The sequence below is a fragment of the Molothrus ater genome, chromosome 5 (assembly GCF_012460135.2).
Source record: "Molothrus ater isolate BHLD 08-10-18 breed brown headed cowbird chromosome 5, BPBGC_Mater_1.1, whole genome shotgun sequence".
Lineage (NCBI taxonomy): Eukaryota > Metazoa > Chordata > Aves > Passeriformes > Icteridae > Molothrus > Molothrus ater.
The window spans coordinates 30,412,178-30,426,800 of NC_050482.2; the positions used below are offsets into that span (position 1 = coordinate 30,412,178).

Consider the following 14,623-nt stretch of genomic DNA (forward strand, 5'->3'; position numbering starts at 1 on the left):
GTTGCAGTCATCTCTCTGATGCTAAAGAAACTAGAAAGACTATCTTTATTTTTCGTAATACCATCCTAATCATACCCAAATAGCCAGACTCAAACATCAGGGATGCAGGAGCTGAACCAGGAGACCTTGCAAAGACAGAAGCAGAGAATGAGACTTTTTAAGAGGGGAAGGAAAAATGATGGGCAAAACTGATGGAGTAAGACTGAGCTCAAATGAAAAGCTCAGAGCCAGCAGCAAGAAGCATATTTAAGATGCAAAGAGTAATGGGGCAACAGAATAAGAGTGGTAGGTGATTAGAGAAGCATCTTGAGCTGTAGACAAAAAGGACAAATGCAGCAAAGGAAGAAAAACAGAATGCAATTGTCCAGCTACAGACTACCACTATTTTTTCTTTTACCTAAACTACAGTACTCCTATTTTTTACCTTCTGCATGTTGAACCCCTGCAAAATGAAGGACATTCTCTTAACAAAATTTATGTAATGCACAGGCTTCCCTATAACTTTATGGTTTAACTTTCATGGGAAATAAAAAGGACTACAGAAGACTGCATAGAACGATAGACACAGACTTGATAAAAATACCCTGAACTTGAGTCCTCTATTAAAAGCATGCTGTTCTTTCATTTGAAACATCAAATCAAGGGTTTAGACTTGTATCATTCATGTATCATCATCATTTATGACATGTTCACAATTTAAAAAATTGCATTTCTGCAAAAAAAATTTCAGATTACAAGTAAAATATACAGACACTGAGTCAAAAACAAACAAAAGAGAGGAAATAACATATCCATTTAAAAGCACATGTTGCCTCTCTGAGGCATACACTTCAAAAAAACCACACTAGATGAAAGCTATGGTGTCAAAAACACAGTCCTCAAGCTCCTTCTTGCTTGGAATAACAGCATTTCATAAGCTCAGGTCAAAGACCTACAGTACTAACCTCTTACAAAACCTGAACAAAAAGAAATGCTGTATTTGTGGAAAAAGAGAGCTTGAGAAAGATTTATGACAACTATAATAATTTTAAGCGTAATTGTATTTTGTACAAAATCTCCTACAATATCTGTAGAATAACAATGCATTGAATGCCATTTCAGAAGTAGTAGATAGATGGGGAGTAAGCAGTTTCAATTACTGTTGATTTTGTTTTCACAGACCTTAGTCAGCAATAACTTTCAAGACAGCTAAAATAAAGTTAGAAAACCCCAGCCAGGAACAGAAGACAGGTTTGTAAGAAAAGCTCCTTCTTAATACGAACAGCAATGCAAAGAAATGTAACAAACTACTAATGCAAAATGGCAACCTCAGATCTGAGCTGGAAAATACAACCTGAACTCCATCACCTTTCCTTCCTATTTGTGAAGTAAGTTTAATACAATTTCATGCTAATCCCCTTTTTGGCTTCACCGTATATATGGCATCAAGAAATTATCTATAACACAAGAGTACTTTACTGTGAATTCTTAAGTGACCAACATAGGCTTTATTATAATTGTTATTCTATGCCATTGCAAAAAGAACTTAAGCTTTCCATGCTAACAACACTAGAAGTTCCCCACAACCAGGAACTCCACTGTCATTCAGTTTCTTGCCAGAATAAGAGCCACAAATAACCACTGGAACCCACTAACTTATCCAAGACTTGCATAAGGTACCTTTCTTGCTTAGGCTGATGAAATTGCATCCTAAAAATCACAATTGCATAGCTTTAGAGAGGAATTTATTTTACTTTCATTGTTAGAAGTATCTTTATTTGGTAACATCTCTAAATCAAAACTCCAATGAGCTCAAGGTAGCCCTAGAGATTGATTTACTCCAGCTGTTTCATAGGACTTCCAGTTACTTTTTGTTATGCCATCTATCCACAATGGTCACTACCTCTTACCTAACAATTGATAAACTAAGAATGTTTTAAAAAAGCAAACCTGCATATAGAAAGTGCTTATTCAGTAGCTATATGGAAAGCATAGGAGAATTTCATTGCCCCTCCTAAGTCCAGAACTGCTGAAGTTATTCACTCTGAATAGCAAGCAGGCCAATTAAGAGCACAAGCCTACCTTCAGATTCTACCTCAAAATCCAGATTTTTAATATCAGTTCAACTCATTTTCATGTAAGTGTCTCCATCTCTCCTGTGGCATAGCAAGAAAAGCACAAGGTTTCATTGCTCCAGTTTTGGCCCGTGTTGCTATCTAAAGATATGCACAGAGATGAAGACTTTTATCAGACACTGATCACATGGAATTTCACATTCTTTATTACTGCTGGCAGTCTAACAAAAGCCAGGTAGCAAGCCAGAGACAGCAAGGGTTAACTCAATTGACATTTCCAAGCAATTTTGTACTAGCTTGAAAAAGTTTCAAGTACCACTAAATGCATCACTCAGGTTTACTCATAAATAGTATCTGCAAAGGCAGGTCACGGTTAAGCAGTAATTTCCCCCCTAACCATTGCATTTTAAAGTGAGCTCACCAATCCTTAAACTACAAAACACATTAAGAGAGACATTATTAGTGTCTTTTAGAAAAAGTGTTCAGATACTGCAATTTATTAGGCTTTAGAAAACAGCTACTGGAAAACATTTCTACTTCCCAATTCTCTCTACATATTCTTTTATTCACACATACATCTGTACTTATATATATGCACAAGCAAAATCTGAAAATCTTAGTAAGTTAAGAAGAAATACCACCAATCACAGAACCATAAAATTAAAATGTTACTTTTTCATTTTTGCTATGGCAGAATATTTTTGAGTTCAAATTCCAATTCTGTCTTCTCACGGAGGAAAAAAAAGAAAGAACAATCCTATAATTTCATGAAAATAAATTTGTAAGACAGCATAACTTGCTAATCAAAAATAAATAGGTGAAAATATTCAACCTATCAAAACATACACAAATATAAAACATAGATGTACAATGCCTACACAGGTGTGTGTGTGTGTGTGTGTGAATGTATTTGTTTCCTGAATAAATTAAATGCAGTATTTTGATCGTCCTTTGTGAAGTCAGTTAACAATTTCCCAAGTTTAGAAGTGACAACTTCCACATTTATACTGGATTTGTTTCTCCAACTGCAAGGCTTTAGGAAACTTGATGCACTGCAATAAAAGGACATAGGAAAGTTAAATCTTTCAAGAAGAGGCAGCTTCCTCTTTTCTATTTTTTTTTTTATTGTCATGATTTGACACTGGCTAAATGCCAAGCACCCACAAAAACTATATTCTCATTCTCTTCTGCTATAGTTGAGAAGAGGAAGGGGAAAGAAAAACTGAAGAGCTCATAGGTTGAGATAAGGATTAGGAGAAAACACTAAAGGGCAAAATAGGCTTAAACAGTATAAAGAAAATTTATTAACAGACTTAAAAGAGAATATTGAGAACTAAGATAAACCTCTAGAACACCTTGTTCCTCCCTCCAGTCCCTCCTTCCGTCCCACCAACAGCACAGAGACAAAACATGGGTGTCTTTAGTCAGTTTGTTTTTTTTTTAAAAAAATCTTCAGTTTGATTAGGGAAAGGAGTTTGTTTTTATCTGCTGTGCCGTGGGGTGCTCCTCACAGGAGACAGTTCTCTGTGAACTTTTCTAGTGTGGTTTTCATTTTCACGAGTGGCAGTCCTGCCTGACCCACTGCAATGCAAGTTCTTCCCACAGGCAAATAGTTTTCCCACAACTGTTTTTCGTGGGTCATTAGTTCAAGAGGGGTAGTCTTTTGAGGATGAGCTGCTCTACTTTGGAAGCAAGGGTCCTTTCTCTATCTCTCTGTTCGAGTTCCCCACAAGATTACAGCCTTTCAGCATCTACTTGCTCCAGCATGAGCACCTTTTCACTTCCATGGGCTGCAAGTGGACCTCTATATGCCTCCCTGAACCTAATGAATTACAGGGAAACAGTTTGTTGTATTATAGTCCTCACCACAGCTTGCAGAAAAATCTCAGCTCCGATGTCCGGAGCACCTCCTCCTCCCACTCCCTCCTTTCACGGACCTTAGTGTCTCCATTGTGTTCTCCTCACGTGTCTTCACCTTTTCCTTTTCTCTGACTCGGGAGAGAATTGTTATTTGTAGGTTTGTTTGCTCTCAAGTTCTACCAATTCAAAAGTTCTTATAGGGCTTTGTAGTGCTGAAAGGTTGATCCCATCTGGGCAGCACATCAAGATATTGCTCATCCTGCTCCTCACTGTCAGCCATGTGGTCCCCTCCAGCACTGCACGGGCAGCACTGGCCACTGGCGCCATTCAGTGCCTCTTTCCATGAGGGGCACCAAAAAGGAGAAGCTGCTGCCACCCCTGCCCTTCTGCCTGCAGCATGGCTGGTTAGAAGTGGCCAAGCAAGCACAGCTCACCGCAGACCATGCCCAGACAGCCCCGGCCGCAGGGGCACTTGCCCCGGCTGCACAGTCCTGGCTCTGTGGCCACTTGTGGTGCCAGGATGGCCCCCGGCAGCATGGCCCCAGCAGCTGCCTTGCATGGCTTTTCCCTTTCCCTAAGATGTCATCACAGAGGTGTTACCAGCTTCTCTAATTAGGCCAGCCAATATGTCCACCATCAGAGCCTTCAGGGATTGGCTCTGCTGGACACAGTAGAAGTTTCAAGGAGCTTCTCTCTCAGAAGCAGCCTCTGTGGCTTCCTCTGCCCCACTAAAAGCCAGGCTGAATTAAACCAACACAGTTGGTTGCTTTTTTTAAAGCTCCCAACCGAGAAAAACTACTTTTTGGATGTGGTGTGGGGCACTTACAGATTGTACACATTCAACCTCTGAGAGCCCTTCCAAGACATCACCCTCATCATGCCTTTGGTGCTTCACCAGAGCCAGATGCAGAGGTGACAAACCTCTCAAACACAGCTGTTTGAGACAGCAGAGCTGCAGCTTTAGTGAACAGAAAGGTAGAGATACACTCACCTTCCACCTTCCAGCTAGAGCCCTCCCTTTGCTACTTCATGACTGTAGCTATGTTGCTACACTAGAGAATCAATTGGTTCAGGGTATCAAAGTTAAGCAACTTTCTTGCAAATTGTGTCCATATCCTCACCAGCTGGGTGAAAAGAGATGAAACAAGTAGGGAAGATACAATATCACTGTACACAGACCCTCCAATCAAGCTCACTGCCTTTCAGGGCAAGGTGGACTAGTACATAGAGATGAAATAAAATGTGTCTACACTGCTGAAAAGCGATGAACAGCCCTTGTTTGGAAGCACTCAAAAGCATGTGCACTTAGAGATCTCTGGCATTGATGAGTACAGAGGATGCTTAACACTGCATCTCCAACCTGTAATTAAAAAAATGCAGAAAAACTGGACAATGTCAAGATTTATAAAATCTACTTCAGTCTTTTCAAAGGGTTTAGCAGATTAACTACAACCATTTAAAAATTCACTCAGAAAAACCGATAACAATGCTTGACAGCACTGAATAGTCAGTTTAGCCATCATGAGGAATTGTTCTGCATGTTTTTCATAGGTATTAACTGGAAAGACAATTTTTGTCCCTCACCTTAGACTGTTGGCAAAGAAAATCTGAACACTGAACAGCAGACTGACAGAAAGCCAGGCTTCAAGAATTTTGCTGTAGGTATGGCAAGCCAGCCCTACAAACTTTTACCAGCAGTCGTTTTTCCACCCCTATTAATATAAAGTATGTTTAAATACATCATTATTTGAAAGATAAATTACCCTTTAATTACTATATAAAGCAAATTTAAGTAATTTAAAGTTTTTGCACAGGTTTTTTAGTACTCGGGACAGCAGAAGACTGAGAAGATTCTGCAAAGAAACCCTGTAACAGGATAAAGCCAAATACCAATAGACATATGTAACCTGAGAAGAGCAATCATGTATGATGAGCAGAACTGTCTGTTTTATAAAACCAGGGGCTAGAAGCCATGCAACAACTGCATCAAACTACAGCCAGTTGAGAGCACAGAGAAACTCTTCATCATCTAGATGTTTCCAAGGCAATAGCTGACTAACTGGAGAATAAGATAAACTTACAACTGCCCATTGGGTCAAACTCAACAATCTGCACATATGCAACAAAGTCAACCTCCACACATGATGGAGAACCATAAAATCATGGTCAAAACACTCACCATATACCATTCAACTTTGAAGAGTTGTTTCCAAAGGCAACCCAAATATGAGGTAAAAACTAGTCAACCCAGGATTACTGCTATTCAAGAAGGTCAGAAAAAACATTCACTTCCATGACCATTTGGGAGACAGATTTCCTCACAGAGACACAAAGCTGTTACCTGCTCTACTCATTCCAAAGCAGACTTTAAGGTCAGTGATACACAAAAAAAAAATGACATATTTTTTATTTGTATAATTTGTCACTCTGAAAGCTGACACATCAGCAAATGTAAACTGCTGAAAAGAAAGCTTAAAAAGATGTAATATTCTGACTAAATGCCTAAATAGCCTCCCCACCTCTAATATGTCTCATCTGAGGAAATCACAAAATCAAACACTGTATTCCTTGTTAAAGGAAACACTTGAAAAACTGCTTGGGATCATTTCCAAGTATTTTCCATGCCACTGAAAAGGATGCTATCCATTTTTTTTTAATACTATGAGTTTCTAAATACAGCTTTTCCAGTTAAAAAAGATGAGACATGGATTATCACATATAATCAACCGAATAACAGCAAATTTTTTGTCACTCTGTCATTTCAAGAAGGCTACAACTTATTTCTGCTAAGAGCAAATGAAATCATGACAAAATGACTCTCCCCTGTGAAAGACTCTGAACACCTACATAGTAAAATTTAAGTCAGATTATACTTAAAACTATGATCCACTGCAACGAAAATCAAAAGCCCCCAACACATCATTGATCTATAAACTTCACACTGGACACTTAGTTAGCTAGATTTCCCTTTAAGGTTACTGAAGCTATAAAATTTCAAACTTAAAACAGCTATTCAATAATCATGCACATTCCAATCCATCATATAATAATTACTTAGATGGGCACAGCCTTAACTGTCTCCTGACATTTTAAATAAATTACTCTTTGCCAACAGCACCTAGTTACTGATACTAAACACACGGTAACTACCCGGCCTTTCTCTCTGTTATTTCATTCTCCTTAAGAATTTAAAATTAATTAGTAGTCCAAGAACAAAACATCATGAGAGGACAGGGACAGATTTTAGTCCTAACAATGCTGCTTTGTTTTGAAGTTATAAATGTGAAGATGAACTGTCAAAGATGAGTTACATTTTGGGCTCAGGCTAATAATATTCTTTAATACTCACCAAAGGGGAAAAAAAAAAAAGAAACTAGGACACCATGTACTATAAAATTCAAGAACTGGAGATTATCTCAGTGGCTCGGCAAATTGCTTCCAGGCTCCAGCGCTCCCCCTGCGCAACTTTGCTGATGTCTAAGTCGCGATCCCAGAGCAGCCCAAAAGCAGAGCTGGGCTTTGAGCTGAGCCTTTCCGTGCAACTTCCTCCGCAACTCTCAGGTCCCAAGAGCCGCTCCTCCAGCAAAACCCGCCGGTGTTTACAGCTCCAGGCGCCCGGTCGTGCGCTCACCCCACCGGGAGCAGAGGGACGGCGGTGCTCCGCGGGCCGTATCTTTGTTCAGCCCGGCTCCCGGGTCAGCGGGCAGGGCTGCTGCTCCTCCCGGAGCGGCTTCTCAAAAGCTTTCGGCACGGAGCGGGCCGGCGGATCGCCCCGGCCGTCCCGCTTTGTTTCCCCTCCCGCCCCAGGGGGGCCGGCGGGCACGGGAGCCGGACCCGCGTCTCGCCGCGGCCACCGAGCGTCAGCACCGGGCCGGGCCGGGCTCCCGCTCGGCGCCACGACGCGGGCGGCGAAGAGGGGTGGGGAGGGGAGGGAAGAGGGGAAAACGCGGCCGGAGCCGGCAGCAAACTCCGCCCCAGCCCGACCGAGCGGCGGGAGCGCCCCGGCCCGGCGGGCTCCGCGCGGGGGCGAAGGCCCCGGCCGAAGCGGGACCGCACCGCCTCCAGCCTGCCCTCCTCTCCCGGCCCGCCAGCGCCCGGCCCGCGGCCCCGAGCACTTCCCCTCGCCGCGCGGAAATTCCCGAGGGAGGCGGTGGGCACCAACCGCCGGTGCTCACCTGGCGCCGCGACGTTCCCTGGCGCGGTCTCTGCCCCGCAGGGAGCGGCGAGTCCGGCTGCCCGCGCCCCCGTCCGCCGCCTCGGGGCTGCCGGGGCTCGCGTGGCCCCGCGCGCTCAGCGCCTGCCGCGCCGCCACATGTCCGCGCGTGGCCGGGGAGCGCGGCGGCAGCGCCGGCGGGGCCCGGGCGGGGGCGCTGCTCCGCTCCGGCAGAGGCGGCGCCCCGGCAGCACAGAGAGCCGCCTGCAGCGCACCCCGCGCCGCCCCCAGGGAGCATTATGGGATAGGTCCTCCAGCACCTCCCGGCGGGGAGGGCGGGGGGAGGGCACGTGACCCGGCGGCTCCGCCCCGGCCGGGCGCCAATGAGCTGGGGGGCGGGGCCGAGGCGGGGCGGGGCCGCGCGCCGCGGGCGGGGGCGCCCTCTGGTGGCGGCGCGGCGGCCGGGCGCGGCCGAGACATGGCTGCTCGGTCGGTGACGTCATATTTCTGCGACGCGGGGCGCCCCAAGTGCCAAACCTTTTTTTATTTAATTCATTTTGTCAGTAGCAGTAATTGTAGCGCTGTAAGTCAGTCAGGCACACTGGACGAACCCCCGTGACCACAAGAGGGTGTGGCGAGCAGTGTGGGTCCGGCCCTGCAGGGAGTGAAAGCGGTTCCTGCGGGGCCCCACGGCGCCGCGCAGTCAGCGGCGGTTCGTGCTGGCCGCGGCCTGTGGGCGCACGGACACTGTGACGTCTCATCCTTGGACATTTCCGTACCATTTATTTTAAAAGAGTTTGCCGTGGTGGCATACGTCCTCATGGCAGCCAGGAAAGCAGCTCAGCGCAGCTGCCCTATGCGCTGCCCCTTATGTGCGCTGCCCCTTTTCAGCTGCATCACAGCACCGCCAGGCCCTGCGCCTACCGCAGGCTCCAGAGCAGCGGAGCTCGGGCTCAGAGGCAGCGGAGCGTGGGAAGCGCCGCGGAGAGCCCGCAGCTGAACCCCCAGGGCAACGCACCTGCTATAGCAACAAACGGCAGGAAGGGGAAGCAGCTCCCCTGTGAAAAATGCATGTATTTTCTGATTGGCTTTTCGCAAATATTAAAATGAATATTATATGTTTTGTGTTAGAAAGTAATGCTGTATTAACTCTCTTAAGTAGTGTGTTAAATATAGTTTTAGGTTATAAAAAATGTTAAAATATGTGTAGGATACTTTTTTTAAAGAAAGAACTCGCAGTGAGATAGCAGCCACAGGACACCTAAATCTCTCATAGAGAAAGAATTTACTGCCCTCTTATCAGAAGAAACGAACTTCTTCCCGCCTCAAAGGCGCTGTCAGGATTCAGAGGAAGAAGTTGACGATGATCAGACAGAATCCTGTGTTTGAATGGCATTTATGCATCATGTATGAAGTGTATGAATATGCCACAGGCTGTTGTTTTTAAGGGTTAATCCTTTGTTAACGGGTGTCCTTTATCGGGCTCATGCTGCCCAGAAAAAGGTACCCGGACGTCCATAACTCTTTGTCCGTGTTGTCTTATATTGTCCTAATTCAAATTGTCCAAATTATTATTACTCTAATTGTATTACTATTTTTATAACCATTTTATTACTATTAAACTTTTAAAATTTTAAAAACAAGTGAATGGCGTTTTTCACACCCCAAAAATGCAGGCTTGGTTTAGTGTCTCCTTGTGTTCACAATGAAGTCACAGCCTGAATAGAGTAAAATGTGTCAGCGTCAGTTTATCAAGAGTTCTGATAAACTGGTTGGCATGATTGCTGAGAGAGTATTAATTTAGGATCATATCAGAAGAACTTGAATTAAGTAAGAGCAGGCTGTGGGGCAGAATGTAAGAAGAGTGACAGGAAGGTTGGAAAAGACTGTTCATCGGAAGGCTGCAGGGAAATGTAATAAGAAGTAAGACTACTCCCATAGTTGGAAAATACTGGAAAACATAGATTTAGGAATGGAGATTAAATGTTTAAGGTAAGTCTGACTTTGAAGTGATTAAGGTTAATAAATTCCTCAAATTCTTCAATGGGATTATATAAATAAAGGAATAAGGTGTTAGAAAAATTGGCACTAAAGAAAGCTTTGTTACAAACACAAGTGCTGTGTTTTGACTATACAAGGAGGGCATACTATACACAGCTACTGTATGTTACTGTTTATTACTGTTGAATCTTTTAATTAAAATGTTTACTAAGTCACTTGGGGCTCACAGGTGCAGAGAGAGGTTGGAATTCACTGTTTCTTTTACAAGTCATGAAGATGTTGCTGTCACCCACTTGTGCTGCACAGATCATGTTTCACAGAAGAGCCAGGCAAGCTGAAAAGAAATATCTGTGAGAGGGAGGAATGCAAGAGAAACACTCATCAGCTCTGATGTGCTGTCTGTACTTTCATTTGATCCTCTGATTGTCTGTCTCACATCCATCCCAGCACTGGCCTTTATGGCTATTCACACAACTGGCCCTCTCTCGCTCACCTTTTGAGATGGATGTGTTCTGTACACTGTTTATGATGAAGGGGGGAAAGTGTGACAGACATCTGTGACTTTCCTCCTGCCAGTTCTGGCAAATATGTCTTTAGTTTTCCTATGTACATGTAGTTCCAGCCTGCAGAGGTTTCCAGTCCAGTCAGGGCTGAAGGACAGTCCTGTCCAGTTGGATGTCTGTTCGCAGAAGCAGTCTGTCAAGGATGAGCAACTGGTCAGATCTGCCAAAGGTGAGCCTGAGGTGTCTCTCCTTCTGTGAGCTCTGTGCCTGCTGAAAGGGGAAGTGAGGAGTTTAGGTTTTGTACAGCAGTATAGAAAAAGAGGGTCATGAACTCTGATTTTCTACTAATCTCAGCAAACTCTGTGATACAGGCACTTTCCTAAATTTATTGGTCATTCATGCAACCATTAGTATTTTTCTCAAAAATCAAGACAGGAGGATGATTTGACCTGAAGGGATAGCTGAAATGTCATTAGGAATTGCGACGAAGATGGCAGGAAAAGAAGTGTTAGTTGGGGCAAAGTTGATAGGAATGGATGCAGAAATTGTTAACATTTCTGAATTAGTGGATGAGTTGTCAGCACCAGCCAGTTTTGCTGAAAGGAAGAATCTTAAATTCAAAATCTAAATATCTGGGAGCCAATCTTGTGATTTTTGACATTTGATAAAATTTTGTTTTCATGTTTTACAGTGGTAAAAACATTTTAGTCTGTTTTAATGTGTTCTGAAGGCTTCAGCTTCTTCAAGTGACTGATGGCAGAGGTTATCCTTAGTCGAGGTAGACACCACACCAATAAATCCTTTGCAGGTGAAGGATAGGACTAGCAGAGGCAGTTACTGTTGCCTATTGTCTTTTCTAGGTAGGTATGAGTAGGGCTGTTTTTTCATTTCCAGCTAGATCCGAATTTTCTGCTGAAAGACCACGAGTAAACCTCAGGCTGTAGGAGACACAGTTTTTAGTGGTACTTTGGAGGCCCTTGGTGCGTGCCCTGTGTTTTGTTTGGGAGATTTACTCTGCCCACATTTTCTGAGTTTTCCAGTATCCATGGGAGCTGAAGCAGACCCTCTCACCAACTTACATTTCTTTCCAGATACTAGCATGGTGTGGAAGCACAAGCAAAGCCATATTCATGGCACAGCTCTGAGTATGATCAGAAGCCAGGTGTACCAGAGAAAAACTGGAAAACATGCAGGGAGAACAGTGTGAGTGAGGGTATCGTCATCTGGAGAGGGGAGCAACGGGATTGTGATCCTAGAAAAAAGAGAGGTATTAGGGTGAGGGAGAGGGGGAGATGATGGCAGAACTGACAAAGAGATTTTGACCACAATATGGTAGAGCAAAGGAGGGGAGGTGACGCTTGATGAAAGTAGGCATGAGTCAAGCATGGGACACCTGGAGGACAAAATGGTAGTTATCCGTGAGAGCAGAAACTAGAATTGTCACAGAGCACAGAGGGGAGCATGGAGACAACTGCTTATTTGTGGTGTGAATTTAAATTCTTAACTTGGACGTATTCTGTGCTATCCTACACCATTAGCCATTAACACAACATTGCAGTGAAGGCACAGGTAAATGACTTTATTATTATTATTACTTTTTTCAATGTAATGAGCCTGAAATGGTATTTCTGGGGTCTTGAAGCTGCCAGTACTACATTCTATCTCTGGAAGAGAGGAAGTGAAAAAACTTTAGCATAGTGGATTGTTCTTCCTGCTGTGACACTGTTGGGACTCGTCAGTTAAACCACTGAAATATGCTATACCCAGGGAACAGAAGAACTATTTATGATATAATACTTCTGCTGTCCAATTTCAGATGCTCATTTAATTAATAAAATATTAATCTATTGGGCTCTTGGATTTTGAGCTTTTAAAGAATGTAGATATATGCAAATGGCATAAAAAAGGTGGACTTTGAGAGTTTATTCAGAGCTCATTCACCCTCTCTGCCCCATGCAGGGTCAGTCATGTATATATGATGCTCCTTCACAGTCTATACTTCAAGATCTCTAGTGGTGGACTCTCCTTCCAAAGTCTCCTTTCTCAAGCAGGCCATTTCTCTAGTTTAAAATTTATACTTTTGAAAAGCTGTACTGATTCCTATCTATGATCCTTCCTACTGCATCAGAAGCCCATTCATTTATCCCTGTCCATCATAAGTGCTGGTATCAGATTGTCCCCTTTCTATTTGAAACAGATTTTTACTTGCTTTTACCATTTTTAATTAATTTTCAATCTCTTTTAGGGTAAACAATATTGAAAGGTCAACTGAAATCAAATATATGGTAAGTTCTTTGTCTGCCCTATTCAAGGGGCTTGATATTTTCCTATAAAAGGAAACCAGAGTGATTTGGCAGCAGTTGTTCTTGAAAAATTAGTGTTGGACATTGTCTTCTTCTTAACTTGAAATAATTAAAAATTGTTAGCTTGATAATTTTTTCAGAGAGTTTTTTTTTTTTTTGGGAGTCTGTCCCTCTTTCCAACAATAAATTTTTGTTTCTGTTTTTAATTTGTCTTGTGTTTATATATTATGCAAAAAAAAAACCCCACCCAATTAACTGAAAATAAACTAAGTGGATTAGTTCATTGTTCCAATAATGTGGTGTTCTGAAGTGTCTGTCTTTGGTACTGGCATTCTCATTTCTTTTTAGGGAATTCTTAATTTTGAAGTTCTGCTATATATATATATATATATATATATATCTTCTGCTATATATATATATATATATATATATATATATATATATCTCCAAGTAAGTAGATTGTATGTTTTCTTGTCAAGATGCCTCAAATACTTGGCTGCACAGAGAACATTATTTCAGTGATAGAGCTTTTAGTTTTTTCTTGTTTTAAAAACTTTGATTCAGAGACTAGTTTTTTATTTACATGGAGTATGTGTTTGCTTGCAAGTCTCATTGTTTAAAATACAGCGTGATAGTCTATAAATAAAAGTAAGTGGGATGAGTTAACACAGACTGGTGAGGAATTTCAGACTTCTTTTTAGCCAAAGGTAATATAAAAGTATGGTCTAACACCTAAAAAAATCTTTTTTGAAAGTATAGTCAGTCGCAGTATAGACAACTGTTCTGTTTCCTTTTTTCTTCTATTTGTTTTAATAAATCACAGAATCACAGAATATTCTGAGTTGGAAGAGATCCACAAGTTATCGTCAAAGTCCAACTCCTGGCCCTACACAGGACAAACCCAAGAGTCACAAGTGCTAGCCACCATGTTGGAAAAAAAGTTATCAAGCCTATCCTTTGATATTTTGGTTGGTTGGTTGGTTTTTGGTGGGTTTTCTTTGTCTTCTAATTAATTCAAAGGTACTGGTCAGTTGCTACTGGTTCTACTGTATACATTAAAACTGGCCACGTCTGTCATTTAGTAAAGTATATACAATTGTCTCTGTTGGCCTAATTTTTGAGAAAACCGAGTTTAAAAAGATGGACAGGATCAGATCAGATAAAATTTGACAGCACACAAGAAGAAAAGGCTTCCTGTGTTTAGGGCTCTGAGGAAACAGGATGTGAGATAATTAGCCATAATTTATAATATTTAGCCATATTGTTTCCTCAGCAAGAAATGGGATGGGTGTTATCCTGTCACCATTCTTAATTATTCCAAGAGTTCCCAAGAGCATTTTGCATCCTAGTACTGTGCTGTGACCAACCACATTTATTCACAGTTTTAAGACAAAAAATCCTCAGAGCTTTTAACACTATGATAATACCTAACAGTTTATAATAAAAATCTAATAGTGCACTCCTTAGCAAAAATAGCCACCATACTTTCCTTGTTCCAAATTATTTGGTCTAGTTTGTGGGATGATGACCTGTCTAACCAGTTTAGTCCATTGAACTTAAGCTGAACCATATTACATAACGTTTCTCTTCACCACCCTGAACAGGCTTACTGGTTTCTCTCAAACTTAGTGTAACAACAGGTTGACATAAATATTGTTTAAAATGTTACCTGTAAGTACCACCCTTCATCTTAGAAGAACTGTAGGAGATAGCTAAATAAAAGCAAAGTTAAATTAAAGGCACCCATGA

The 14,623-nt window shown here is 42.2% G+C and overlaps 1 protein-coding gene across 1 annotated transcript in view; it reads right to left on the minus strand.

Moving 5' to 3' along the window:
* The window catches only part of SCAF11 (SR-related CTD associated factor 11), a 50,954-nt gene extending 42,719 nt beyond the window's left edge, over positions 1 to 8,235 (minus strand). The window contains 1 exon segment of the mRNA XM_036400996.2: positions 8,090 to 8,235. The gene's annotated coding sequence lies outside the window, so the exon portion shown is untranslated.
* Positions 8,236 to 14,623: the final 6,388 nt, after the last annotated feature.